The sequence below is a fragment of the Sciurus carolinensis genome, chromosome 7 (genome assembly GCF_902686445.1).
Source record: "Sciurus carolinensis chromosome 7, mSciCar1.2, whole genome shotgun sequence".
Classification (NCBI taxonomy): domain Eukaryota; kingdom Metazoa; phylum Chordata; class Mammalia; order Rodentia; family Sciuridae; genus Sciurus; species Sciurus carolinensis.
Window position 1 is genome coordinate 113,140,544 of NC_062219.1, and position 27,595 is coordinate 113,168,138.

Genomic DNA, 27,595 nt, shown 5'->3' on the forward strand with positions numbered 1-27,595 from the left:
TACTGCCAGTTAGATAAATTTATGGGGATCACATCTTAAGTAAGACAATCTCTATAATCCCATGAAATGAGATGGAGTGTACAAAAGAAGAAACAGTGGTCTCTGCACTGTTTCTAACAAAGAGCTTTAAAATTCTTGTAGACAGAGGTGCTATAATTCTTTTGCTAATATTTGGTCTCAGACCCCAGTTCCAGACATAGCGATCTAATCCCTTGGAATTTCCTGGGTGATTATTCTAATAAGATGACAGGTGGCAGATACCTTGGGGATCCTTGGACAGCCTCAGGATGGGGGTTGTTTGCCAGGGGAACCAACTATGAGAATAGAGGGTTAAACTTTCAGCCCCAATTCTTCACATCAAGTGGGGAGAGACAGGCTGAAGGTAGAGTTATTAGCAATAACCAAATGATATAATCAATCAGGCTTTTTCTCCATGGCTTGCTCCAAGCATCTCTTCCATCTGGCTATTTATCTGTATCCTTTGAAATACTTGTTATAATAAATGGGTAAACTAGAATAAAATGTTTCCCTGAGTTCTGTGAGCTGCTCTAGTAAGTTGATCAAACTGAAGGAAGGGGTTACTGAAACCCCCAATTCATAGTTGGTTGGACCAAAGTATAGGTGACTTGCAATGTGCATCTGAAGTAGCTGGTAGGTTTCTGGAACTTGGGAGTTCTGATGCTATTTCCAGGTATATAAGTCAAAATTGAATCAAATTATAGGACACTCATTTGTTGTCTGCTGGAGACCAATCCATCTGATGTCAGAATTATTCTGTTGCTGAATGTTGTAACTGGAATAATTTACTTCTATTATGCTAGTACTGAACACTTGGATATCCTACAATGTCTTTCTACCACAAATAATGATGCAATGAACATCCCTGTAAATGTTATCACCTGGATCCATTTGAGACATCATTTGCATATAAACTCAAGAGTGGAACAGCTGGGTCATATTGAAAGCGTGCATTACTTAGTTTTAAACCGTGTATATATTTAAAGTCTAATATATACAAATGATCTTATTGTTTTAATTCGCATTTTTCTGATTGTTAACTATGTTGGAGGAACTCTTCGTATGATTATTGCTTTTGGGGTTTCCTTTTTTATAAATTCCTGTTTATGTCCTTTGCAAATTTTCCTGCTGGGATTGCTACCATTTTCTTCTTCTTCTTTTTTTTAATTGTATACAAATGGGATACATGTTGTTTCTCTATTTGTACATGGAGTCAAGGCATACCATTTGTGTAATCATAAATTTACATAGGGCAATGATGTTTCATTCATTATTTTTTTCCCTCTCCCCCACCCCTCCCACCCCTCTTTTCCCTCTATACAGTCCTTCTTTCCTTCATTCTTACCACCCTCCTTATCCCTAACCCTAAACCTAACCCTAACCCCTCCCACCCCCCATTAAATGTCCTCATCCGCTTATCAGCGAGATCATTTGTCCTTTAGTTTTTTGAGATTGGCTTATCTCACTTAGCATGATATTCTCCAATTTCATCCATTTGCCTGCAAATGCCATAATTTTATCATTCTTCATTGATATTCCATTGTGTGTGTGTGTGTGTGTGTGTGTGTGTGTGTATATATACACATATACCACAGTTTCTTTATCCATTCATCAATTGAAGGGCATCTAGGTTGGTTCCACAATCTGGCTATGGTGGATTGAGCAGCAATGAACATTGATGTGGTTGTATCTCTGCAGTATGCTGATTTTAAGTCCTCTGGGTATAGGCCAAGGAGTGGGATAGCTGGGTCAAATGATGGTTCCATTCCAAGCTTTCTAAGGAATCTCCATACTGCTTTCCAGAGTGGCTGCACTAATTTGCAGCCCTACCAGCAATGTATGAGTGCTCCTTTTTCCCCACATCCTCGCCAACACCTATTGTTGCTTGTGTTCTTGATAATCGCCATTCTAATTGGGGTGAGATGAAATCTTAGGGTAGTTTTGATTTGCATTTCTCTTATTACTAGAGATGTTGAACATTTTTTCATATATCTGTTGATTGCTTATACATCTTCTTCTGTGAAGTGTCTGTTCATTTCCTTAGCCCATTTGTTGACTGGATTATTTGCATTCTTGGTGTAGAGTTTTTTGAGTTCTTTATAGATTCTGTAAATTAGCGTTCTATCTGAAGTATGAGTGGCAAAGATATTCTCCCACTCTGTAGGCTCTCTCTTCACATTACTAAGAGTTTCCTTTGCTGAGAGAAAGCTTTTTAGTTTGAATCTATCCCAGTTGTTGATTCTTGCTTTTATTTCTTGTGCTGTGGGAGTCCTGTTAAGGAAGTCTGATCCTAAGCCAACAAGTTGAAGGTTTGGACCTACTTTTTCTTCTATAAGATGCAGGGTCTCTGGTCTGATTCCAAGGTCCTTGATCCATTTTGAGTTGAGTTTTGTGTAGGGTGAGAGATAGGGGTCTAATTTCATTCTGTTGCATATGGTTTTCCAGTTTTCCCAGCACCATTTGTTGAAGAGGCTATCTTTTCTCCATTGCATATTTTTGGCACCTTTGTCTAGTATGAGAAAATTGTATTTATTTGGGTTTGTGTCCATGTCCTCTATTCTGTACCATTGATCTACCTATCTATTTTGGTACCAATACCATGCCGTTTTTGTTACTATTGCTTTGTAGTAGAGTTGAAGATCTGGTATTGCGATACCCCCTGCTTCGCTCTTTCTACTGAGGATTGCTTTAGCTATTCTGGGTTTCTTATTCTTCCAGAGGAATTTCATGATTGCTTGCTCTATTTCTGTAAGGTACATCATTGGGATTTTAATTGGAATTGCATTGAATCTGTATAGCACTTTTGGTAGTATGGCCATTTTGACAATATTAATTCTTCCTATCCAAGAACATGGGAGATCTTTCCATCTTCTAAGGTTTTCTTTAATTTCTTTCTTTAGTGTTCTGTAGTTCTCATTGTAGAGGTCTTTCACCTCTTTTGTGGGATTCATTCCCAAGTATTTTATTTTTTTCGATGCTATTGTGAATGAGGTAGTTTTCCTGATTTCTCTTTCTGAAGATTCATCGCTTATGTATAAAAATGCGTTGATTTATGAGCATTGATCTTGTAACCTGCTACTTTACTGAATTCACTTATTAATTCTAAAAGTTTTCTGGTGGAATTTCCATGTTCCTCTAAATATATAATCATGTCATCAGCGAACAGGGATAGTTTGAGTTCTTCTTTTCCTATTCGTATCCCTTTAATTTCTTTGGTCTGTCTAATTGCTCTGGCTAGAGTCTCAAGGACGATATTGAATAGAAGTGGTGAAAGAGGGCATCCCTGCCTTGTTCCAGTTTTTAGGGGGAACGCTTTCAGTTTTTCACCATTTAGAATGATATTGGCCATGGGCTTAGCATAGATGGCCTTTATAATGTTAAGGAATGTTCCCACTACCCCAATGCTACCATTTTCTTATTTGCAGGAATTCCCTATACACTCTAAAGGGTATTAATTATTTATTAATATTAAACATTGCCAATACTGTCTGCCATTTTTTCACCTGTGTGTTAATTATGCTTACAAGGTCCTCTGATAATCAAAGCTCCCCATTTTGATAGAATTAAATTAATATATAAATTTAGTTTGTACTCTTGAGGATTTAAGAAGTTCTTTTCCCAAACACAGGTCTGAAAAATATTTTTCATTTTCTTTACTAACCTTTTTGTCTTATCTTTCACATTTAGTATTTAATCCATCTGGAGTCTACCTTTGTCTATGAGGCAGAAGAGTCTTATTTCCCTATAAATAATGAGCTACTTTTTTCCCCCCAAAACTATTTATGAAATACTTTAACTTTTACCTATTGATTGAACTGTTAACTTTAAAAATATCAAGTTCCCACACATCCATAGGCCTATGTCTAAGCTTCTAATATTCTGAGTGATCTACATGTTCTTATACTAACCACATAGTTATTATTATGTTGTTATAGTATGTCTTAGTATCTCACAGGGTAAGTCCCCCTTTTTTTTCTTCTTATCTTAACTAAAACTATTCACAAACTTAATTCTTCCACACACCATTTAGGATGTTTACAGAGTTCCTCAAAAATATCCAATTAAATTTTTGACATATTATTTGGAACTTACCGACAAAACATCAAAAGTACTAACATCTTTCATGAGTAAAATTATTAGGCCCACAATTATTTCCTTTTATGTTATGAATTTTATTTCAAGGTAGGCAAAGGATTGATGAGAGATTATTTTTCTTTTAGAGAAGTCTAGCTAATAAATAAAGAAGAAATGGTAAATCAGCATTTTGCTATCCACAATGGAATAATGATCTAAGTAAACTTTATATAATGGTTATAATTGCCAAGTACCTAAACCCATTGACTAATCAATCTTAAATAAAAGCAGTCAAGCATTATGTGCCCCTTGATGTGAAGAGTTAAAAGTTATTATGAAGTAATAATCCCCTCCACCATACAAAAACATAACAGGACTCAATCAAGTCTAACTATAAGGAATTAAGAAGCATACTGTCAGGCATAGTGGTGCATGCCTGTAATCCCAGCAGCTTGGGAGGCTAAGGCAGGAGAATCACAAGTTCAAAGCCAGCCTCAGCAACTAATAAGGTCCTAAGCAACTCAGTGAGATCCTGTCTTTAAAAAAATACAAAATAGAGCTGGGGCCTCCTCATCTTTCTCTCTTTCCTACTCACTTTCTTTATCCTCCTGGCTTTCACACTTTCTTGTGTGCGCCCTTTTCGTTCCCTTTCTTTTCCTCTCACTTTCTCTCTTACTCTGCAGGGAGACACTCTGTTTGCTTAATAAACTCCCTTATGTGATTTCCTGTGTCTGGCGTGGTTTCCGTGGGATTCCTTACATTGGTGCCATGACTTGGGATGGGATCTTCCACTGTCTCTTAAGCGAGAGGAACCCCATCTGACGCCCTAGTGCCCCCGGACAGGGCCCCTTCTTCCAATCTGCCCGGACGCTCTGCTCTGCATTCATCACCGGACTTCAGTTGGTGAGTCCTCTAGGCCGGTTCCCCTAGGCCGATTTATCCGGGACCCTCGAGGTGGCTGAGGGCTGGGGGGTACCCCCAGCCACAACTTTTATAGTTACGGCTGGCCCCTATAGTTGGTCTTACCTGCCGGGTGGATTCCTGATTTTATGGTGGAGATTCTCTCTCAGGGTTGAGGCTCAATCTCACGCTCCCACACTTGCACTCGAAAACCCTGATATCAGGTCCTCAACTCTTCTCAGTTTTTGTCTGGCCCCACATTGATGTTTGTGTGATGACACCATCTATGTGCCGCCTTCTCATCTCCAGTTGACTACTCTGTGGCCTTGGGACGCCGGGACACAGACTTGGCTGTATCAGTCCCCATCATGGGATCTGGGTCCTCCAATCTGGCAGATTCAACCCTGGGAACTCTTCACCTGACCCCTGACTTAAAGCCATCAAAATTCGTTTGCGTAATGGCACACAGCTTCCGTGAGCGAGCGGGAAGTTGGAAAGGGATTCCTTATCTTCTAGTCTCTTCTTTCTTGCTTCTTGGCTCCTCCAGACCCTGCTTCTCCGTCTTCCCCTGCTTCCCCATATAATATAAGCAGCCCCAATCCCCACAAGTAGTGGGAGATAATTGTTTGACAATTTTCTGCATCCAAACCTAAATTAATTACTAACCAGTAAAAAGGGTTAAAAGGACCTAAGCATCAAGTTTCTGCTAGAACATTTTAGCCCCTTTCAGATCCAGATCTCAGTCAAGGCTTACATTGAAATGTAAATGGAGGAAACCAGAATGCACAGTGGGAAACCAGTCTCAAACCCAAGGAAAAAAGTGTACATTTTAAATTTCTCCTGGGCTACAACTCAGAATACTTTTCTCCCTTTCACCTTTTCTCTCCTTCTCATTTTCTCATGCTTTAATTAATGACCATTATCATTTTTCTTCTAGGACTTTTGTTTTTCTTAAATGCTATATTTTTGAGCTCACAATTTTAATCCTATATAACTAGGTTAATGATTTTTGATCAGTTCTTTTTATCCAACTCTAGAGTTATTTTTGAACATCTGTTACATTGCAATGGAGATAAAAATTACAAGGCCTTTGCTTTTGTGTTAAATATAACTTGAAAAGTCATCACCTATAGGACAGATAATGTAGACCCCAATTAGATAAAAGGGGGGTAAATAACTGTAAAGTTATAGACATTGAAGCTAAAGCCCAGTACTCTTACTTTATGACTGTTGAGATTGACTTGCTTGATGGTTAAGATCAAACTTAGAGACTGAGATTAAATACAGAGGTCAAGAAAAGTCCATATTTGGGTCTTGCCCTCAAAGTCAGCCTGAACCCAGGGAACAAGAGGACTTCTCTAAGGAGCTTTGCAACTCTGGGTCACACAACCTCCTGATCAAGGAGATTGATGAGGCCACTAGAGGAAAAGCCACTCAGTGCACCTGCTGTAGAGGAAGGTCAAGGAAAAAGAGAGACATCCCTAGTGCTTTCAAGGGAAGCCACCTCATCGAGGAAACCCTGCCTAACCAATGGCACTAATGGAGCTAAGAAGCTGCTCTTAAGTTCTCTATGAGTGACCCCTGTGAGAATTCAGCTGACTCTTTAACAGACAGGAACAGGTCACATTGACCAACTTGATCTTAAACACCTAGCAAAACAGTTAAAACCAAAATATAGCCATTCTTGGGCATTTAAAAGAAATAATACTTAAAAGTAACTTAAGATGTACACTTGTGTTAGCTCACTAGAATAAAGACTAAAAGCTACAAAAGAGAGATTCTTGGGTAAATGTGCCTGATAACTATCAAGAGAAACTGCCAGAGTCAGAAGTTTTAGTCAGTTTAACGCCTACAGACACAGGTAGGCTTAATCTATGTTTGCTAGTAACAGAAGTATAGAGATCTCTACTAAATGTTGTGTTTACATTCCTGATTACCTGAACAATGTTAAAGTTGCCAAATAAAGGCCTTATCCTCTCCAGCCTTTGCTAGGCCTTGTTATGGGAACAACTTCTCAGTTCTTCCACCCCCTGGTGAGGAATTATTGACTTCTGTCATCTTTATGATATGCATTGGCATGTTCCAGATTCTGCAACATTTATATTGTATCAATCTCATTTCAGTACTCATGTCTTTTTGTTCTTCTCTCATAGAAGCACCCATCCCCAGATGCCTTTATAACCTGCCCTTCCTCAACCGGACTTCTACCACGGACCCCTCAATTGACCCGATTTCTAAAAAGGGAACTCCAAACTGCTTGCCCCACGCTGCCCCTTCCAGCTCGAAGAAGCCAGATCGGTCATCACCCCCTTTCCCTACAGCAGTGAAGGAATTCCTAAAATTAGAGGGGTGAATGAAGTCAGAATTTGGGATAGGCAGTTAGTGTAGAAATAGGGGATCAGTCAAATCAAGGAAATGAAGTCCACGAAAACCATCTGCATTTGGAAGTCTGGAAGGAGAATGAACTTTTTACATCTTACCTGCAAAACCAGCCCCAGTCACTTAGGCAGGAAGGAGAGAGAAGGCTTCGGAAAGAACTGGAGAGCAAAAGATTTTCTTATAAAAACAGAAACGGGGGAATGTAATGTATAAAGCTGCTCCCCTGCCCTTTCCATTGCAGCCATTTTCCCCGCCTCCCAACCACTTGTCAATCTGTGAACATCCTAGCTAGCTATTGGTTCATCAGTCAGCTTGCAAGTATCCTTCTCCGATATTGGTCCCCGTTAGCCCGGCGGAATTCAACGGCTTTACTGTAGCTACCCTGCCATCTTTCCTCATCTTTCTCTCTTTCCTACTCATTTTCTCTATCCTCCTGGCTTTCACACTTTCTTGCACGCGCCCTTTCTCATTCCCTTTCTTTTCCTCTCATTTTCTCTCTTACCCTGCAGGGAGACACTCTGTTTGCTTAATAAACTCCCTTATGTGAAAAAAAAAAAAATAGGGCTGGGGATATGGCTCAGTGTTTGAGTGCCCCTGAATTCAATCCCTGGTATGCCACCTCCCCCAAAGAGAAGCATGCTAAGCAATACTATGGGAACATAATCAGCCAAATCCATAACACAGAAAATTCCACAGAAAGAATGAACATGTTTCCTGGTCACATAAATGGAAAAATGAAGAAGAATGGAGAATACAGGAAGAGGAAAAGGAGGAGCCAGCTACTCAAGAGGTTAAAGTAGGATAGAAAGTTTGAGACCACTCTGGCAACTTAGTGAGACTATTCCAAAAAAATAAAAATCACCGAAAGACACAGCAATCGGGTTGGGGTTGAGGCTCAGTGGTACAGCACTTGCCTAGCATGTGTGAGGCACTGGGTTCAATTCTCAGCACCATATAAATAAATAGAGGCATTGAGTCCATCTACAACTAAAAATATTTTTTTTAAAAGGCACATCAGTCAAAGGCAACAACATGTGAACTTTGAAACCATTTATGACATTTATGAATCAATCAGGACAATTTAATCATGGCTATCAGATGATAAGTGTGAATTTTTCAGAATGTTAATGGTTACAGGGAAAGAACTACATTCTGATCATAAACTGATAATGCATGTCTAGAATTAGCTTAATAATAAAGTGTTGAGGCAGAAAAAGCTGTGTGTGGATGAGGCATACAATAAACAGCAAAATTTGAAGCTGAGCAATGAGGATATGTCAAGTCTATTATACTTTATTGTGTTCAAAATAAAAGTTTTAAAAATCCAATAAAGTTCATTTATATATGTTGTTTCTAAGATTTTCTATCAAACACAATTGTTGGATGTACATAATAGTTTTCTGAATCAAATCAGAAAAACATTTTTCTTCTCTCAACTATTAAGATGGTTAGTTAAAACTTTGACTCCTGAACTAAATAAACCCACCTGATTCTGAGTATCATTCTCTTAGTATATTTTTGGATTAGAATAGCTAATATTTTACTTAGGATCCTTCCATCTATATTAATAAAGGAAATGGTTCTATAATGTCTTCTTTTGTATTGTTTTTATCAGGGTTGGGAATCAAAATCATACTAGTTCATAAAGAGTAAGGCAGCTTTTCACTGCTTTCCCAGTTTCTATAACTAAGGTATGTAAGAAAGGAATTGTTCCTTCAAAATTTGATGGAACTGGAGCTGGGGTTGTAGTTCAGTGGTAGAGCGCTTGCCTAGCACGTGTGAGGCAATGGGTTCCACCCTCAGCACCACATAAAAATAAATAAATAAAGGTGGGTTTTTCAAGATGGCGGACTAGAGGGTGGCTGCATTTCATGTTGCTCCAGGACTCAGGATTCAAGAAGAAGAGATATTGAGAGACTTGGGACCAACTCAAAGCCACTGGATGAATCTCTCCTGGTGGGGATTTGTCCCAGATGGGGCGGTAGTCCCAGAACACAGGGAACTTTGTGAAGTAGAGTTGCCCAACGAGAAGCCCCTCTCCCCGCTGGAGCAGTGAACTCAGACAACTGGGAGCATTGGAGAGGAGGCCGCTCAGCACAACGCTGGGACTCGGAGCAACCCACCAGGGCTCTGGGTGGCTGCCCAGAGGAGGAGCTGCAGGGCGAGCTGTTTGGACACAGGGCGACCGCTCCTGAACACTGGGGGGCTGCCCGGAGGAGGAGGAGCACGGCGGGTCACTTGGACTCGGAGTGACTGCACCAGGGCTATGGGCGGCTGCCCAGAGGAGCAGGCGTGAGGTGAGTTGTTTGGACTCAGAGCCACTGCTCCTGAACACTGGGGGGCTGCTCGGAGGAGGAGGAGGAGCACTGTGGGTCGCTTGAACTCGGAGCGGCTGGACTAGAGCTCCAGGCGGCTGCTGGCGGGTTGCTTGGACTCAGAGCAACCACTCCTGAAAACCCAGGGGGCTGCCCGGAGGAGGAGGAGGAGCGTGGCGGGTAGCTTGGACTCGGAGTGACTGCACCAGGGCTACAGGCAGTTGTCGGGAGGAGGAGGTGCGCAGTGAGTTGCTTGGACTCCTAGCAACCGCACCGCAACACCGCGTGGCTGCCGGGAGGAAGAGGCGTGTGGCGGGTCGCTGGGACTTGGGAGCAACTGTACGGGACTCCAGGCGGCTGCTCAGAGGAGGGGCCGCATAGCCAGGCGATTAGGTGCAGATCAGGGTCGCAGGACCTAGGAGGCTTCTTGGTGGAAGAGCCGCACAGAGACAAGCTGAGGGGCGGAGCGAAGGTTCCAGGACTGCGGGCAGATTCTCTGAGGAGAGGCAGCCTAAGGAGACTCGTCTGCGAAGGGTGAGGCTCCCAGGCCCAGGAGATAGGTCCGGGCCCCTGGGAACGTTGCAGAGGAAGGCAGACCAGCCCAGGTGGTAGTTGTGGACTGAGGGGAACCTCTAGGAAGGGAACTGACCAGCGAGACCTCCCCACCGGGTGAGTCTTCCCTATCAGGTGAGGTTTTCCCACAAGGATGGTAAAACCAGAGACACAGGCCCCAACAGGCCTTGCCTCAGCCCTCAGCCTAGTTCCCCTTTGGATGACCATTGGTCAACAAGTGGAGGCACCTCTGCCCACTATCAGGGAATATACCCCACCTGAAGGCCACCACCCCTAGAGAGGCAGCTTCCTTGTGGAGCACCGCATTATCAACTTCCTCCAAGACTTCAGGCTACTGAAGGATAAGAGGGGATATACTAGAAATCTTCAGGGACATTATAAGTCAGTAGAGGAAATCTGCAATATCTCAGTGGTCCACTGATACCTGAACAATATGAGAAAACAAGGGAAGAAAATGCCCCAAACAAATCTAGATGTTACATCAATAAAATCCAATGACAGCATGGCAGAAGAAAGGACAGAAAGGGAGTTCAGAATGTACATAATTAAAATGATCAGGGAAGTAAACGATGAGATGAAAGAGCAAATGCAGGCACTGAATGATGAGATGAAAGAGCAAATGCAGGCACTGAAGGATCACCCACCAATCGACAGTTAAAAGAGCAAATACAGGAAGCAAAAGATCATTTCAATAAAGAGTTAGAGATATTGAAAAAAAAACCAAACAGAAATCCTTGAAATGAAGGAAACAATAAACCAAATTAAGAACTCCATAGAAAGCATAAGCAATAGGATACAACACCTGGAAGACAGAACCTCAGATGTTGAAGACAAAATATTTAACCTTGAAAACAAAGTTGACCAAACAGAGAAGATGGTAAGAAATCAGGAACAGAATCTATAAGAACTATGGGATATCATGAAAAGGCCAAATGTGAGAATTATTGGGATTGAGGAAGGCTTAGAGAAACAAACCAAAGGAATGAACAATCTATTCAATGAAATAATATCAGAAAATTTCCCAAATCTGAAGAATGAAATGGAAAATCAAGTTCAAGAGGCTTATAGGACTCCAAATACACAAAATTACAACAGACCCACACCAAGGCACATTATAATGAAAATACCTAACATACAAAATAAAGACAGAATTTTAAAGGCTGTGAGAGAAAAGAACCAAATTACATTTAGGGGGAAACCAATACGGATATCAGATTTTTCAATCCAGACCATAAAAGCTAGAAGGGCCTGGAACAACGTTTTTCAAGCTCTGAAAGAAAATGGATGCCAACCAAGAATCTTATACCCAGCAAAACTTACCTTCAAATTTGACAATGAAATAAAATCATTCCATGATAAACAAAAGCTAAAAGAATTTACAAAAAGAAAGCCAGCATTACAGAACATTCTCAGCAAAATATTCCATGAGGAAGAGATAAAAAACAAAGAAGCAAATCAGCAAAGGGAGGAATTATCCTCAAGGAACTGTCAAATAAAGGAGGAACCAAGTTGTGTCAAAAAAATAAATAAATAAATAAAATTTTAAAAATGAACCAAATGACCGGGAATACAAATCATATCTCAATAATAACCCTGAATGTTAATGGCCTCAATTCATCAATCAAAAGACATACACTGGCAGATTGGATTAAAAAGAAAGATCCAACAATGTTGCCTGCAAGAGACTCACCTCATAGAAAGAGACACCCACAGACTAAAGCTGAAAGGATGGGAAAAAACATACCATGCACATGGACTCAGCAAAAAAGCTGGAGTATACATCCTCATTTCAGATAATATGGACTTCAAGCCAAAGTTAGTCAGAAGGGATAAAGAAGGACATTTCATACTGCTTAAGGGAAGCATAAATCAGCAAGACATAACAATCATAAACATCTATGCCCCAAACAGTGGCTCATCCATGTATGTCAAACAAATCCTTCTCAATTTTAGAAACCAAATAGACCATAACACAATAATACTAGGTGATTTTAACACGCCTCTCTCACCACTGGACAGATCTTCCAAACAAAAATTGAACAAAGAAACCATAGATCTCAATAACACAATCAATGATTTAGACTTAACAGACATTTATAGAATATACCATCCAACCAAGAGCGAATACACTTTCTTCTCAGCAGCACATGGATCCTTCTCTAAAATAGACCATATATTATGCCACAAAGCTAATTTTAGCAAATACAAGAAGACAGAGACACTACCTTGTATTCTATCAGATCATAATGGATTGAAGTTAGAAATAAATGAAAGAGTAAAAAACAGAAACTACTCCAACACCTGGAGATTAAACAATATGCTATTATATGATGAATGGATAACAGAAGATATTAGGAAGGAAATTAAAAAATTCTTAGAGGTAAATGAGAACAAAGAAACATCATATCAAAATCTCTGGGACACTTTGAAAGCAGTACTTAGAGGAAAATTTATTTCATGGAGCGCATTTAATAAAAGAAGTAAAACTCAACAAATAAACAACCTAACACTACAGCTCAAAGCCCTAGAAAAAGAAGAACAGACCAACACCAAAAGTAGTAGAAGACAGGAAATAGTTAAACTCAGAGCTGAAATCAACGAAATTGAAACAAAAGAAACAATACAAAAAATTGACAAAATAAATAGTTGGTTCTTCAAAAAAATAAACAAAATTGATAAACCTTTAGCCACACTAACAAAGAGAAGACGAGAGAAAACCCAAATCACTAAAATTCGGAATGAACAAAGAAATATCACAACAGACATGACTGAAATACAAAACATAATTAGAAGCTATTTTGAAAATCTATACTCCAACAAAATAGAAAATTTTGAAGACATCAACAGGTTTCTAGAGACATATGAATTGCCTAAACTGAACGAGGAGGACATACACAATTTAAATAGACCAATTTCAAGTAATGAAATAGAAGAAGTCATCAATAGCCTACCAACAAAGAAAAGTCCAGGACCAGATGGGTTCTCAGCCGAGTTCTACAAAACCTTTAAAGAAGAGCTCATTCCAATACTTCTCAAAGTATTCCATAAAATAGAAGAGGAGGGAATCCTCCCAAACTCATTCTATGAAGCCAATATTACCCTGATACCTAAACCAGACAGAGACACATCGAGGAAAGAAAATTTCAGATCAATATCCTTAATGAACATCGATGCAAAAATTCTCAACAAAAATTTAGCAAATCGCATACAAAAACATATTAAAAAGATAGTGCACCATGATCAAGTGGGTTTCATCCCAGGGATGCAAGGTTGGTTCAACATCAGGAAATCAATAAATGTAATTCACCATATCAATAGACTTAAAGTCAAGAATCACATGATTATTTCAATAGATGCAGAAAAAGCATTTGATAAAATACAGCACCCCTTCATGCTCAAAACACTAGAAAAAATAGGGATAGTGGGAACACTCCTTAACATTGTAAAGGCCATCTATGCTAAGCCCATGGCTAATATCATTCTAAATGGTGAAAAACTGAAAGCATTCCCTCTAAAAACTGGAACAAGGCAGGGATGCCCTCTTTCACCACTTCTATTCAATATCGTCCTTGAAACTCTAGCCAGAGCAATTAGACAGACCAAAGAAATTAAAGGGATATGAATAGGAAAAGAAGAACTCAAACTATCCCTGTTCGCTGATGACATGATTATATATTTAGAGGAACATGGAAATTCCACCAGAAAACTTTTAGAACTAATAAGTGAATTCAGTAAAGTAGCAGGTTACAAGATCAATGCTCATAAATCAACGCATTTTTATACATAAGCGATGAATCTTCAGAAAGAGAAATCAGGAAAACTACCCCATTCACAATAGCTTCGAAAAAAATAAAATACTTGGGAATCAATCTCACAAAAGAGGTGAAAGACCTCTACAATGAGAACTACAGAACACTAAAGAAAGAAATTAAAGAAAACCTTAGAAGATGGAAAGATCTCCCATGTTCTTGGATAGGAAGAATTAATATTGTCAAAATGGCCACACTACCAAAAGTGCTATACAGATTCAATGCAATTCCAATTAAAATCCCAATGATGTACCTTACAGAAATAGAGCAAGCAATTATGAAATTCATCTGGAAGAATAAGAAACCCAGAATAGCTAAAGCAATCCTTGGCAGAAAGAGTGAAGCAGGGGGTATCGCAATACCAGATCTTCAACTCTACTGCAAAGCAATAGTAACAAAAACGGCATGGTATTGGTACCAAAATAGACAGGTGGATCAATGGTACAGAATAGAGGACACGGACACAAACCCAAATAAATACAATTTTCTCATACTAGACAAAGGTGCCAAAAATATGCAATGGAGAAAAGATAGCCTCTTCAACAAATGGTGCTGGGAGAACTGGAAACTAAACCCATATCTCTCACCGTGCACGAAACTAAACTCCAAATGAATTAAGGACCTCGGAATCAGACCAGAGACCTTGCAGATTATAGAAGAAAAAGTAGGTCCAGGTCTTTAACATGTCGGCTTAGGACCAGACTTCCTCAACAGGACTCCCATAGCACAAGAAATAAAAGCAAGAATCAATAACTGGGATAGATTCAAACTAAAAAGCTTTCTCTCAGCAAAGGAAACTATCAGCAATGCAAAGAAAGAGCCTACAGAGTGGGAGAAAATCTTTGCTACTCATACTTCAGATAAAGCACTAATCTCCAGAATCTATAAAGAACTCAAAAAACTCTACACCAAGAATGCAAATAATCCAATTGACAAATGGGCTAAGGAAAAGAATAGACACTTCACAGAAGAAGATCTACAAGCAATCAACAAACATATGGAAAAATGTTCAACATCTCTAGTAATAAGAGAAATGCAAATCAAAACCACTCTAAGATTCCATCTCACCCCAATTAGAATGGTGATTATCAAGAATACAAGCAACAACAGGTGTTGGCGAGGATGTGGGGAGAAAGGTACACTCATACATTGCTGGTAGGGCTGCAAATTAGTGCAGCCACTCTGGAAAGCAGTGTGGAGACTCCTTAGAAAACTTGGAATGGAACCACCATTTGACCCAGCTATCCCACTCCTTGGCGTACACCCAAAGGACTTAAAATCAGCATATTACAGAGATACAGCCACATCAATGTTCATAGCTGCTCAATTCACAATAGCCAGATTGTGGAACCAACCTAGATGCCCTTCAATTGATGAATGGATAAAGAAACTGTGGTATATACATATGATGGAATATTACTCAGCCATAAAGAATGATAAAATTATGGCATTTGCAGGCAAATGGATGAAATTGGAGAATATCATGCTAAGTGAGAAAAGCCAATCTCAAAAAACCAAAGGATGAATGATCTCGCTAATAAGTGGATGATGACACATAATGGGGGGTGGGAGGGGTTAGTGTTAGGGTTAGAGTTAGGGTTAGGGAGGGGGGCAAGAATGGAGGAAGGAAGGACTGTATAGAGGGAAAAGAGGGGTGGGAGGGGTGGGGGGAAGGGAAAAAATAACAATGAATGAAACATCATTGCCCTATGTAAATTTATGATTACACAAATGGTATGCCTTTACTCCATGTACAGACAGAGAAACAACATGTATCCCATTTTTTTACAATAAATAAATAAATAAATAAATAAATAAATAAATAAATAAATGTATTGTTTCCATCTACAACCAAAAATGTTTTGTTTTTAAATTTGATTGAACTCATCTGTACAGTCTTTTAGGCAAGGGATTTTGGGAGGGAAGATCTTTGAATATCATTCCAATATTTTTATATTGTATTCAACTTGTATTCATTTTTTCTAGGAATTTATGTTTCACCTAAGTTTATGAGTTTAGCATTTAGTTGTTCACATTCCTGTATTTCGGAGGTTCACAAACTTTCAATGGCACCACTAGACCAAAAGATATACTCATTATGTTCATCAAATTGATTCACAACTCAGCACCTAGTAGGCACTGCTCAACTTCTCAAATCTTAGATAACACTGTCAACCTCACTTCTTGTTCAGTATTAAGCTTTTACAACGTATTTGCTTTTTAGGAATAGCAACAGAGAAGCCCCAGCTTTGCAATATGAGACACCATTAAAAGGAACACACTAAGTTCATTAAGTTTTCATTTTTATATATGTGTATCTTCTTTTCATTAATCGGTTTTGCCAGAAATTTAAGTTATTAATCATTCTAAAGAGTCAATGCCTCAACTTCTTGTGTTTCATTTTCTGACCTTGTCTTCATTTTCTTTCTTGAGTTTTCCCTGTTCTTTTCCAACTTTCTGATGGAACATTTACATTATTTTTAAATTTTGAAATAATTTGAGACTTAGAAAAGCTGCAAAGAACAGTAGAGTTTCTTTATACATTTACCCCAGCTTCATCTAATGTTAACCATAATAAAATTATCAAAACCAAGAAATGAACACTGGCACAATATTATTAACTACAGATCTTATACAAACTTTATCAGTTCTTCCTCTGAGCTCCTTTAACTGTCCAGGATCCAATACATGATCTCACATTGCATTAGCTGTCATAATTACTCAGTATCCTCCAATTTGTGACAGTTCCTCACTCTCAACTTTCATAACCATGACACTCTTATTTATATATATACATATACAGAATCTACCTATTTATTTAATTTTTGTGGTGCTGGGGATTTTGTTGTTTTAAGAATTCCTTATTTGGAATGCTAGTTCCTTATTAAATATGTTTTGCAAATATTTCCTATTTGAGGGTTGTCTTTTTACTTTCTTAATGATGTTATTTGATGCACAAAAATTTTAAGAAATCCAAACCATCTGTTTTTTTCCCCTTGTGGTTGCTTGCACTGTGTGTGTGTGTGTGTGTGTGTGTGTGTGTGTGTGTGTGTGCGTGTGTGCGCGCGTCTGTGTATGTGTTGCCAGAGATCAAACCCAGGGTCTCCCACATGAAAGGCAGGAGCTTTACCACTGAGCTACAGTCCTAACACTGCTTGTGCTTTGGATGTCAGATCTAAAAAGTTACTGCCTAACCTAGGATCACTAAGTTTTATACTTGTTTTCTTCTACAAGTTTCAGCTCTTACATCTAGGCCTTTGATCCATTTTGAGTTTATAAAGCATGGGTCCAACTTCCTTCTTTTCAATGAGTATACAGTTTTCCTAGCATCATTTGTTGAATAGACTGCTCTTCCCCCTTCTGAACTGTCTTGGTATTCTTGTAGAAAACACTGGCTACAAATGCAAATGTTTAACTCTCTCAATTCTACTGTCTATGTGTATATTCTAATGTCAGGACAGTATAAATTACTTTTATAACTGTTCTGTATATACTTGAAAGAACATATATTTTCTTGGAATAGAATTCTGTAGATCCTCTAATTGCTGATTTTCCTATTTCTCCTTGCAGTTTTGTCAGTTATCACTTGATGCATGCTGAGACTATTGTTAGGTGCAGAAATGTTCCTTACAGATATTTCTTATTTACTTACTTCTTCATTTACCAGTATAAAATTTCTTTCCATACTATTTCATGGATTATCTGCATTCCTTATGCTTTCTACCCAAATTCTGTTTGTCAGATATGAAAACTGATATTCTAGCTTTGTTTTGTGTTATATAACTTTCCTGGTATATTTTTATCCACTGCTTTTCTTCCTGCTTTCAATAGTTTGTTTTAGTTTGCCTCTTACATACAACATTTGCAGACTTTTAAATATCAATCTGAGAGAGACTGTCTTTTTATTTTCACATAATTATAAAAACAAGTAAAAGTCAAAACCTTGTCTTCTAGGAGCTCATCATTTAACAAAAAATTCAAATATAAACAGTTATAATACCAGTTGTTAACTGCCATATCAAAGGTATATAAGACAAAAGTCAGTGTCTCTAGAGCAGTCAAGGATCCCTGAGATGTGAGGGCTTTGTCTAAGACTATCATCTTCTAATTTTCTTTTGATCATGTATTCCTTTTATTAAAGTGTTCTGAGCATGTACTAGACATAAATATATTCATATTACACATGTATAATTTTTACATGTACGTTATATACGTGCAATACTGTACCAATTAGTTTCGATTCTACTACTGTGTAACTGGAGTTCCAGGAATGGAAAAAATAGGTGCAGAACAAGTATCTGAAGAAATAATAACCTAAACTTCCCAAACTTAAAGATATCCACTTACAGATTCAGGATGCTCACTGACTCCCAAGAGGATATATATTTAGGCACATAGAAATCAAATTGCTAATATCCAAAAATACATTTCATACAAGGAAACATGCTAATGACAGTTAACATTAGCAGAAACAACAGAGGTAAAGACACTGGAATCAGACTTTGAATGGGAAAGGAAAACAACAAACAAAAAAGCAAAATACTGTCAGTGCAGAATTCAATATTTAGGAAAAAACAACCTTCAAAAAATAAGTGCAAACAGACAATCTGAATAGGCTTATATCTATTAAAGAAGGAGTCAATAATTAACAACCTTCCAAAACAGAAAGCACCAGACCTAAAGGGGTTCACTGGTGAATTCTATCAACTGGTTAAGGAAGAAATTGTACTAGATCTCCATAATCTCTTCCAGAACATAGAAGCAGAGGGCCACTTCCTAACTCATTTCATTAGGCTAACATCACTCTAATATCGACACCAGAGAAAGACATTACAAGAAAACTATTACAGGGGGGCGTGGTGGCATACTCCTATAATCCCTGGGGCTCGGGAGGCTAAGGCAGGAGGATAGAGAGTTCAAAGTCAGCCTCAGCAAAATTGAGGCACTAACAAACTCAGTGAGACCCTGTCTCTAAATAAAAAACAGAAGAGGGCTGGGGATTTGGCTCAGTGGCTGAGTGCCCTGAGTTCAATTCCTGGTACCCACCCCCCAACAAAAGAAGGAAAAGAAAACTTATTATTACAGATCAATTTCTCTAACATATTAAATATTAAATTGAGCCCAAGAATGCTATAAAAACAATTACACATAATGACCAAGTGGGATTTACCCCAGCTATGCCAATCTGGTTCGGTATGTGAAAATCATAGAATCCATCACACCAACAGGCTAAAAACGAAAAATCACATGATAAAAAAAAACTTTCAGCAAAGGAGGAATTTGGTGGATTTACTCAACTCGATAAAGAATATTTCCAAAAAACCTACAGCAATCAGCATACTTAAGGGTAAGAAATGTGAATTTATGCTAATGAGGTGACTGAGGGTGGAGCCCCTAGATAGCTTCTGGATGGGACCAGAAAAACCAAGTGATTAGAGGGTTGGACATTTTCAGCTCCATCCACTGAAATCTGGGAAGGTGGGTGGGATGGGGCTAGAGATTAGGATCTATAAAAACATTTGAACAAGACCTGATGAGTTTCCAGACTGCTGAATTATGTGGAGGTACTAGGAGAATGGCATGCAGACTTCACGCCCTTTCTCCCATATCTTGCTCATATCTTCTAGATGGCTATTCTTCTGTATCCTTTATAAATTGGTAAATGTTTCTTTTAGTTTATAAGCTGTTCTTACAAATTAATCGAATCCAAAGGAGGCATTTGCAGGAACCCCAAAAGCATAGGTGATACTCTAATCCTTTTGACTGATGTATGAAGCAGAGGGTAGTCTTAGAGGGCTGAACTGTTATGTGGAATCTGACAGTAACTCCAGGTAGACAGTCAGAACTAATTAAATTGTAAGACATGTAGCCAATGTTGAGGAATTGGAGAATTAATTCCACACACCTAGTGTCAGAAGTGTTGTGTGAGAATGTATTTTCCCCAGAAAGCAGTTAAAAAAGAGAAAACAAAGTGTTAAAAAATTTTTTTCAGATAAATACAAACAGATAATTCATAATCAGACTGGAAGGAATTTTACAAAGGAACTGAAACAGACAAACTTTAAAGGAACGAAAGTGGAAGACTTGCACTAATCAGTTCAAAACTTATTGTAAAGCAACAGTAATCAAGAAAACGTGGTTTTGAACATAATAGCCCTATTAATTACTGGGTTACAGTGTTTGGACATACACTCTATGTGATCAAATAATTTTTTATTATAAGGAACCAAAGAAAATCAATGGGGAGAAGAAAGAATGTTGCTGGAACAATTGGATATCAATATGGAAAGAAATGAAGCTTAACCCCTACTACCTCAAGCCATATAAAAAATTTGGCAGATCACAGACCCAGATGTAAAATGCTAAAATTTCAAAGTTTACAGAAAAAAACACGAGAATATTTTTACCATCTGAGAGATGGCAGAAATTACAAGGACACAGGAAACAACAACCATGTAAGAAAGAAATTAATAAATTAAAATTTCATCAAAACTCAAAATTTCTGTCATCACAAGATACCATAAGCCAGCCACAGACTGAGAGGAAACAACTGCAAAACATGTCTGATGACAAACTTGTTTCCATAATAATTAAAAAAAAAAAAAAAGAATTTAAAAAGTAGACCAAAGACTTTTCACAGTGGAAGTCAGATAAATGAGATATAAGTACATGTAAAACTGCACCAGCATCTTTAGTCAGCAAGGAAAATTAAAACGATAACAAAATATCAGGGGGCTGAGGCTGTAGCCCAGTGGTAGAGTGCTTGCCTAGCACAAGTAAGGCACTGAGTTTGATCCTCAGCACCATTAAAAAAAAAAAAAAAAAAAAAAAAAGTCATGCTGTCTATCTACAACTACAAAAAATTTAAAATAATAATAATAATGAGATAGCAGTAACAAAAAATAGCTGCATTAAGCATATTTTTTTTCCCTCCTCACTTCTTCCCAGCTCTCCCCACCCTGGTTGCCTAGAGCTGAGCTCCCTGCCCTACAAGACTTAGGTCTAATTCTCTATTTTCTTACAATATTGATCTGTTCTTGGTAGAGTTCACAAAAATAAAAGGTTTTATATCCCATTAAGATATTTTCTTGGGTTTTCTGCTGTCTTTATTAGGTTTTAATTTCTTACAAAAACTGAAGTCTTAAAAAATTAAGGTTTACAAAGGTCAAATGTTCTCTCTAATATGTGGATGCTAACACACAATAAGGGGGTAGGGGCGGAGAGAACAGTTCACTGGATTAGAAAAAGTGAAATGAAGGAAAGGCAGGGGGGATGCGCATAGGAAAGAGTAGGATGAACTGGACAGAACTGTCCTATGTTCATATGTGAATACATGACCAGTGTAACTCCACATCATGCATAACCACAAGAATGGGAAGTTACGCTCCATAGATGTATAAAAGGTCAAAATACATTTTACTGTCATGTATAACTAAAAAAAAAAAAATTTTTTTACCCAAACATCTGTTTAGAAATCCTTTAAATTATAATCTTATAATTCTGATCAAATCTGATCTATAATTCTACTTAAACTGTTATTTTACAATAATAAAAATTGTTATAGTTATTGATATAAATATTCTAGACTTTAAAAAATTTATAAAAGTCTGATGGTCCTGGCATGATTGTCACGTTGTCAGTTATGATTATCTTAAAATGCAATATACAATAAAACTAAATCACCTTATCAATTGCTAAACTCTCATCAAAATTCTAACCATAGTTGTTCTAAGTCTTTTGTCATCCACAGTTCTGATTCTTCTCTCAAGCACTGGCAAACAGATTCATGGAAAAGACTCAAAGTATTTCCCCCTTTTTTTGGACTTGATTTTAATTTTTTTCTTTCCACATTTTTTATTGGTGCATCATAGTTGTACATAATGGTTAGATTTGTTGTTACATATTCATACATGTACACAATATAATTTGGCCAACATCATCCCCAGCACTTCCTCCTTCCCTCCCCTGGCCCGCCCCCTGATCCCTTTCTGCCACTGATCTTCCCTTGATTTCATGAGATCGCTGTCCCCCTCCTTTTCCTTCTTCCTCTCTAGCTTCCATATATGAGAGAAAACATATAACCCTTGAGCTTCTGAGTTTGGCCTACTTTGTTTAACATAATGGCCTCAAGTTCCAACCACTTTCCTGCAAATGACATAATTCCATTTTTATTTATGGTTGAATAAAACTCCACTGTGGGGACCGGGGCTGTAGCTCAGTGGCAGAGTGCATGCTTTGCGTGTGAGGCACTGGGTTTGATCCTCAGCACCGCATAAAAATAAACAAATAAAATAAAGGTGTGCTGTCCATCTACAACTACAAAAAAAAAAAAAAAAAAACAAAAAAAAAAACTCCATTGTGTACACATAGCACATTTTCTTTAACCATTCATACACTGATAAACAGCTAGGCCAGTTCCATAGTTTGGCTATTGTGAATTGTGCTGCTAGAACATGGGTATGCATGTATCACTGTAGTAAGATATTTTAATTCCTCAGGATAAATACTGAGGAGTGATATAGTTGGATCATACGGTGGCTCCATTCCTAGTCTTTTTTTTTGGGGGGTGAGGGGAGGGTTCTTAGCCCCTTTTATTATTTTATTTTGAAACAGGGTCTTGCTAAGTTGATTAGGGCCTCACTAAGTTGCTGAGGCTGGCTTTGAACTTGCAATCCTCCTGCCTCAGCCTCCTGAGCTGCTGGGAAAACAGGCGTGCAACACCATTCCCAGTCATTCCTAGTCTTTTGAGGAATGACCATACTGATTTCCGTGGTGGTTATACTAATTTATAATTCCACCAACTGTGTAAAAGTGTTCCTTTTTCTCCAAAATCTCTCCAGCATTTATTATTTATATTCTTGATGACTGCCATAAGATGAAATCTCAGTGTAGTTTTGATATGCATTTTGCTAATTACTAATTATGCTGAACATTTTTTCATATATTTGTTGGTCATTTGTATTTCTTTTGAGAAGTATATGCTTAATTCATTTACCCATTTATTGGATCATTTCGTTTTTTGATGTTTTTGAGTTCTTTATATGTTCTAGATACTAATTCTCTGTCAAAAGAGTAGCTTGCAAAGATTTTTTTCCCATTCTGTAAATTCTCTCTTCAAATTGTTTCCTTTGCTGTACAGAAGCTTTTAAGTTGATGCCATGCCATTTATTAACTCTTGGCACTGTTCCTGTGCTTCGGGGGTCCTGATGTTGCCATCTCTGCCTATGTGCTGGAGAGCTGACCCTGCTTTTTCTTCTAGGACTTGCATGGTTTCTGGTCTAATTCCTAGGTCTTAAATCCATTTTAAGTTGATTTTATGCAGGGTGAGAGAAAAGGGTCTAGTTTCCTTCTTCTACATATAATCAGTTTTCCCAGCACTACTTGTTAAAAAGGATACCTTTTCTTCAATGTATGTTTTTGGCACCTTTGTCAAGGATGATACGACTATAGATGTGTGGGTTTGTCACTGTCTTCTATTCTATACCACTGGTCTATGTGTCTCTAACAAGTACTCTTAAATACAGCTCCCTGATAAGGCCCAAGCTGTCAAGACTCAATTATCACTCAGAGACCATTTGTCTACACACTCTTGACTTTCACTGTGGATCTCTTGATCACCCTGATGCTAAATTCCTTTGATTGTCCATGTCCCTCTGACAGACAGCAATAATGGGAGGCTCCTGTTCCCTAGGCCCATGACCCTAACCAGCAGGAAGCAGTCAAAGATCTCAATGACATCTACTTCCCTAAAAGATTTCAGGGTCTCCAATTCTTGAGAGAGGAATGTTAGGTAGCAATTAGACATAAGCAGTGAGTGGGTCAAGAGGTTAAGAAAACAGTATAGGCACACTTCGGCAGCATACATACTAAAACTGGAACAATACAGAGAAGATTAGCACGGCCCTTGCGCAAGGATGACACGAAAGTTCATGAAGTGCTCCATACTTAAAAAAAAAAGAGAGAAGAAAGAAGGAAGAATAAGAAAAAAAGAAGAAGAAGAAGAAGAAAAGAAAATAGTGCAGAACAAATCAGCTAATCAACATCCCTGCCTCAGGGTGCCGTAGGTCTGACAAGGTATTTCAGGACCGTTGCCTGATCTCTGCCCTGTAAACTATTTTTCTTACAACCAGAGAAAAACAGATAAAATCGGGGAAGGATAAAATGTGTTTGCTGAGAAGGGCCTAATTGCTGAGGCACCTTAAGCTAGACACTACACAAATAACCCAGAGATTATCCATATATAGGTTAATCACAGAGGAAAGCATGATGATTAAGACTGGAGCCCAGTGACCACAATGTTTGTCAGTCAGGCCAAGATGGCCAAGAGTTACCTTTAGATTGTCAGCTGGCAACCCAGAGTCAAGAGGTAATACTTGGATGGGTCCTTCTAACAACTTCCCTCCTGCCCCAATAAAAGCTGCAACACAAAGAAGTAAGTTGTCACTCCTCTCTCAGAGAACCCTCTCTCTCCCTTGAGGATAGTTTGTTCACATTCTTTCTGTCCCAATAAACTCTGCTACACTTATAAAGAAAGAAGCTAAATTGAAAAGACTGACACAACATTAGATGTTGTACATACGGTACAACAGGAACTTTCCAACATTAGAGGTAAGAATATGAACTCATTTTGGTAAAGAGTTTGGCAGTTTATGAAGTTTAGTATATAACTGCCTTTGATCCAGAAATTCCACTCTTTAGGGATTCATCCAAGAAAAATTAAAATACACATACATAAAAAGATTTGTATAAAAAAGTAACAACCTGCAACTAAATTGTCAGCTGAAAATACTGACTCTATTAGTCTAAAGGGCCTATCTTATTAGCATCTTAATATTCCTAGTTTAAGATTTATGTTATTTGGTGTATAAAACACATAAAAAGTGTGGCTAAGCACAGAATAACAATGTCCATAATTTAATATGTTGTGCATTTCAAAAAGGAAAAGTCACAGAAGTTTCATTCATGATAGCCCAAATAAGTGTTCAACAGGTCAGAGTAACGTAGGCAATCGTAGCATATTTATACAATGGAATACTACTCAGCAATGAAAATGGAACCAACAGGGGCTGGGACTGTGGTTCAGTGGAAGAGCACTTGCCTAGCATGTGTGAGGCACTGGGTTTGATTCTTAGCACCACATATAAATGAATAAAATAAAGAGCCATCAGCATCTTAAAAAAAAGGAACAAACAACTAATAGTTGCAACACATGGATAAATCTGATAGACATTAAGTTGAATAAAAAATGCCAAATACAATGATATAATTTCATTCTTATAAAGTTCTAGAATCAGCCAAAGTAACCTAAGGTTAAAATATCAGAACAATGATTTCCTAGAGGGCTGGAGTTGGTAAAGGGAAAATTTCTAGTCAAAAGGAAATGTTCTCTCTCCTGATGATGTATGTTACCTAAAGTTAGCTATTATCAAAAATGTATAATTAAAACGTGCCTTTTGGTATATGTAAATTTTCTCTTAAAAACAAAAAACAAAAAAGCTGGGCATATTGGTACACACCCATAATTCCAAATACTTGGGAGACTGAGGCAGAATTTCAAGTTTGAGAATACTTTGGGCAACTTAGTGAAACTTTAGCTCAAAAAAATCACAGTAAAATAAAAGGCCAGGCATGTTCGCACATGCCTATAACCCAGGCACTCAGGAAGCTAAGACAGGAGAATTGCAAGTTTGAGGCCAGCTAGAGCAACTTAGTAAGATCCTGTTTAAAAAAAAAAAAAAAAAAAATGGTGAAGGTTGACTGGTGGTAGCTCAGTGGTACAGTATCCCTGGGTTCAATCCCAAGTACTACAGAAAAATTAATTGACACATAAATTAATTTTTAAAAGGGTTATAAAAATTTCAGTACTAAAAATATGAGTTTCCTTCCCTGAACTGATTATTCTAAAGCCTTTATGACTCTACTATTTTCTTTATTTTAAATATTTTTTAGTTGTAGATGGACACGATGCCTTTATTTTATTTATTTATTTTTGTGTGGTGCTGAGGATCGAACCCAGTGCCTCACAGATGCTAGGCAGGCACATTACCACTGAGCGGTTGTAACCCCAGCCTGGTTCTACTCTTTTTTTTTTTTTATTATTTTTTCTATTTTTAATTATTTTTTGATTACTATTTTCTAACATCTAGAAAAAGGTAGCTACATGTAAATTTGATATACTCCATGCACTTCTATGTTTGATACTTCACCAAAAGGGTACAGAATAAAAATGACCACAAATCTCCAAATCAAGAATTTAAGGGCTGGGGAGATAGCTCAGTCGGTAGAGTGCTTGCCTTGCAAGCACAAGGCCCTGGGTTGTTCGATCCCTAGCACCGCAAAAAAAAAAAAAAAAAAAAAAAAAGAATTTAAGACCATTTTAGAAATTACAGTAATCTAAACTATTTAGAGTTATCAATTACCTACTCCCTGTCATTTTCCAGATCAGAAAAAAAAAGTGTAAATGAGGGAAGTGTCAATTTAATAAAGGCCACAGTGATAATACACAGCACTGAATTCTACTTCTATGTATTTCCTTGAAAAATACTGAAACATATATAAAAAGATATATACAAATGTTTACAGTGTTCTTTGTGGCATTATTTGCTACAGAAAAAAAAAAAAAAAAAACCTACAAATTCCCCATTTCTAATTTCATTAATAGGTCCATGGAAAAATTCTGGCCTGTTCTTACTATGGAAAAACAACACTTATAAAGAATGAGGCAGATTTATATATACTGACAAGCAAAGATTTGTAAGACAAATTGTTAAATGAGAAAAAATAAGCAACAATTATAATACATGCAGATAATTTCATTAATGTATGATGCCCATAATTAGAAGTAACTAATGTTTTTAAAACAAATACAACTTTAAAATAGAACTCTGCCAAAAAAGAGATTGAGACTTTCAATTTTTCTAGAAAGCAAGAAACTGAACAAACTACTCTTCTCCCTGGAAACAAATGGGTCTTCCTTATTAGAGCATAGTAAGAGTGGCACCATCTGCACCCCTTTGCTGAGATAATATTCATGACTTAGCAATGTGAAGAAGTTGTTCTTGGTTTAAAAAAATATCTTATAATTATGCTGTACTTTATAGTTTGCTATGTGTTTTTTATTTTTTATTATTTTTTATGTTTTTGTATTACTTAATCTTAATGACTCAGAGGAAAAATAACACTAAAAATGTAAAAAAAATCATTAAAGACACTTCTAATGCTTACCCACATTCAGGTTTGTCTCTTTCAGACACACAAGAGAATTACACTTTCCCACCCTGTTTTAAAGCTGGACAGAGGCCTCATGACTAGTTTTGTCATTATTTGAGTCAAAGCATTTTTATAAGCAGGGTAAGACCCTCTGGCTCTTTTTGATCCTTGCTATGGTGCGTCCTAAAAGCATTGAGGGTTCAGTTTGTGGAGCTAAAATTCTTTTTTTTTTTTTTTTTTTTTTTGCGGTGCTGGGGATTGAACCCAGGGCCTTGTGCTTGCAAGGCAAGCACTCTACCAACTGAGCTATCTCCCCAG

The 27,595-nt window shown here is 37.8% G+C and overlaps 1 protein-coding gene and 1 non-coding gene across 5 annotated transcripts in view; one reads left to right on the forward strand and one right to left on the reverse strand.

Moving 5' to 3' along the window:
• Ubr2 (ubiquitin protein ligase E3 component n-recognin 2) overlaps positions 1-27,595 on the reverse strand; it is a 129,147-nt gene that overhangs the window by 85,908 nt on the left and 15,644 nt on the right. The window lies entirely within an intron of this gene.
• LOC124989874 (U6 spliceosomal RNA) lies at positions 23,915-24,017 on the forward strand. The gene has a single exon (XR_007109683.1). It is a non-coding gene; the product is annotated as a U6 spliceosomal RNA (small nuclear RNA).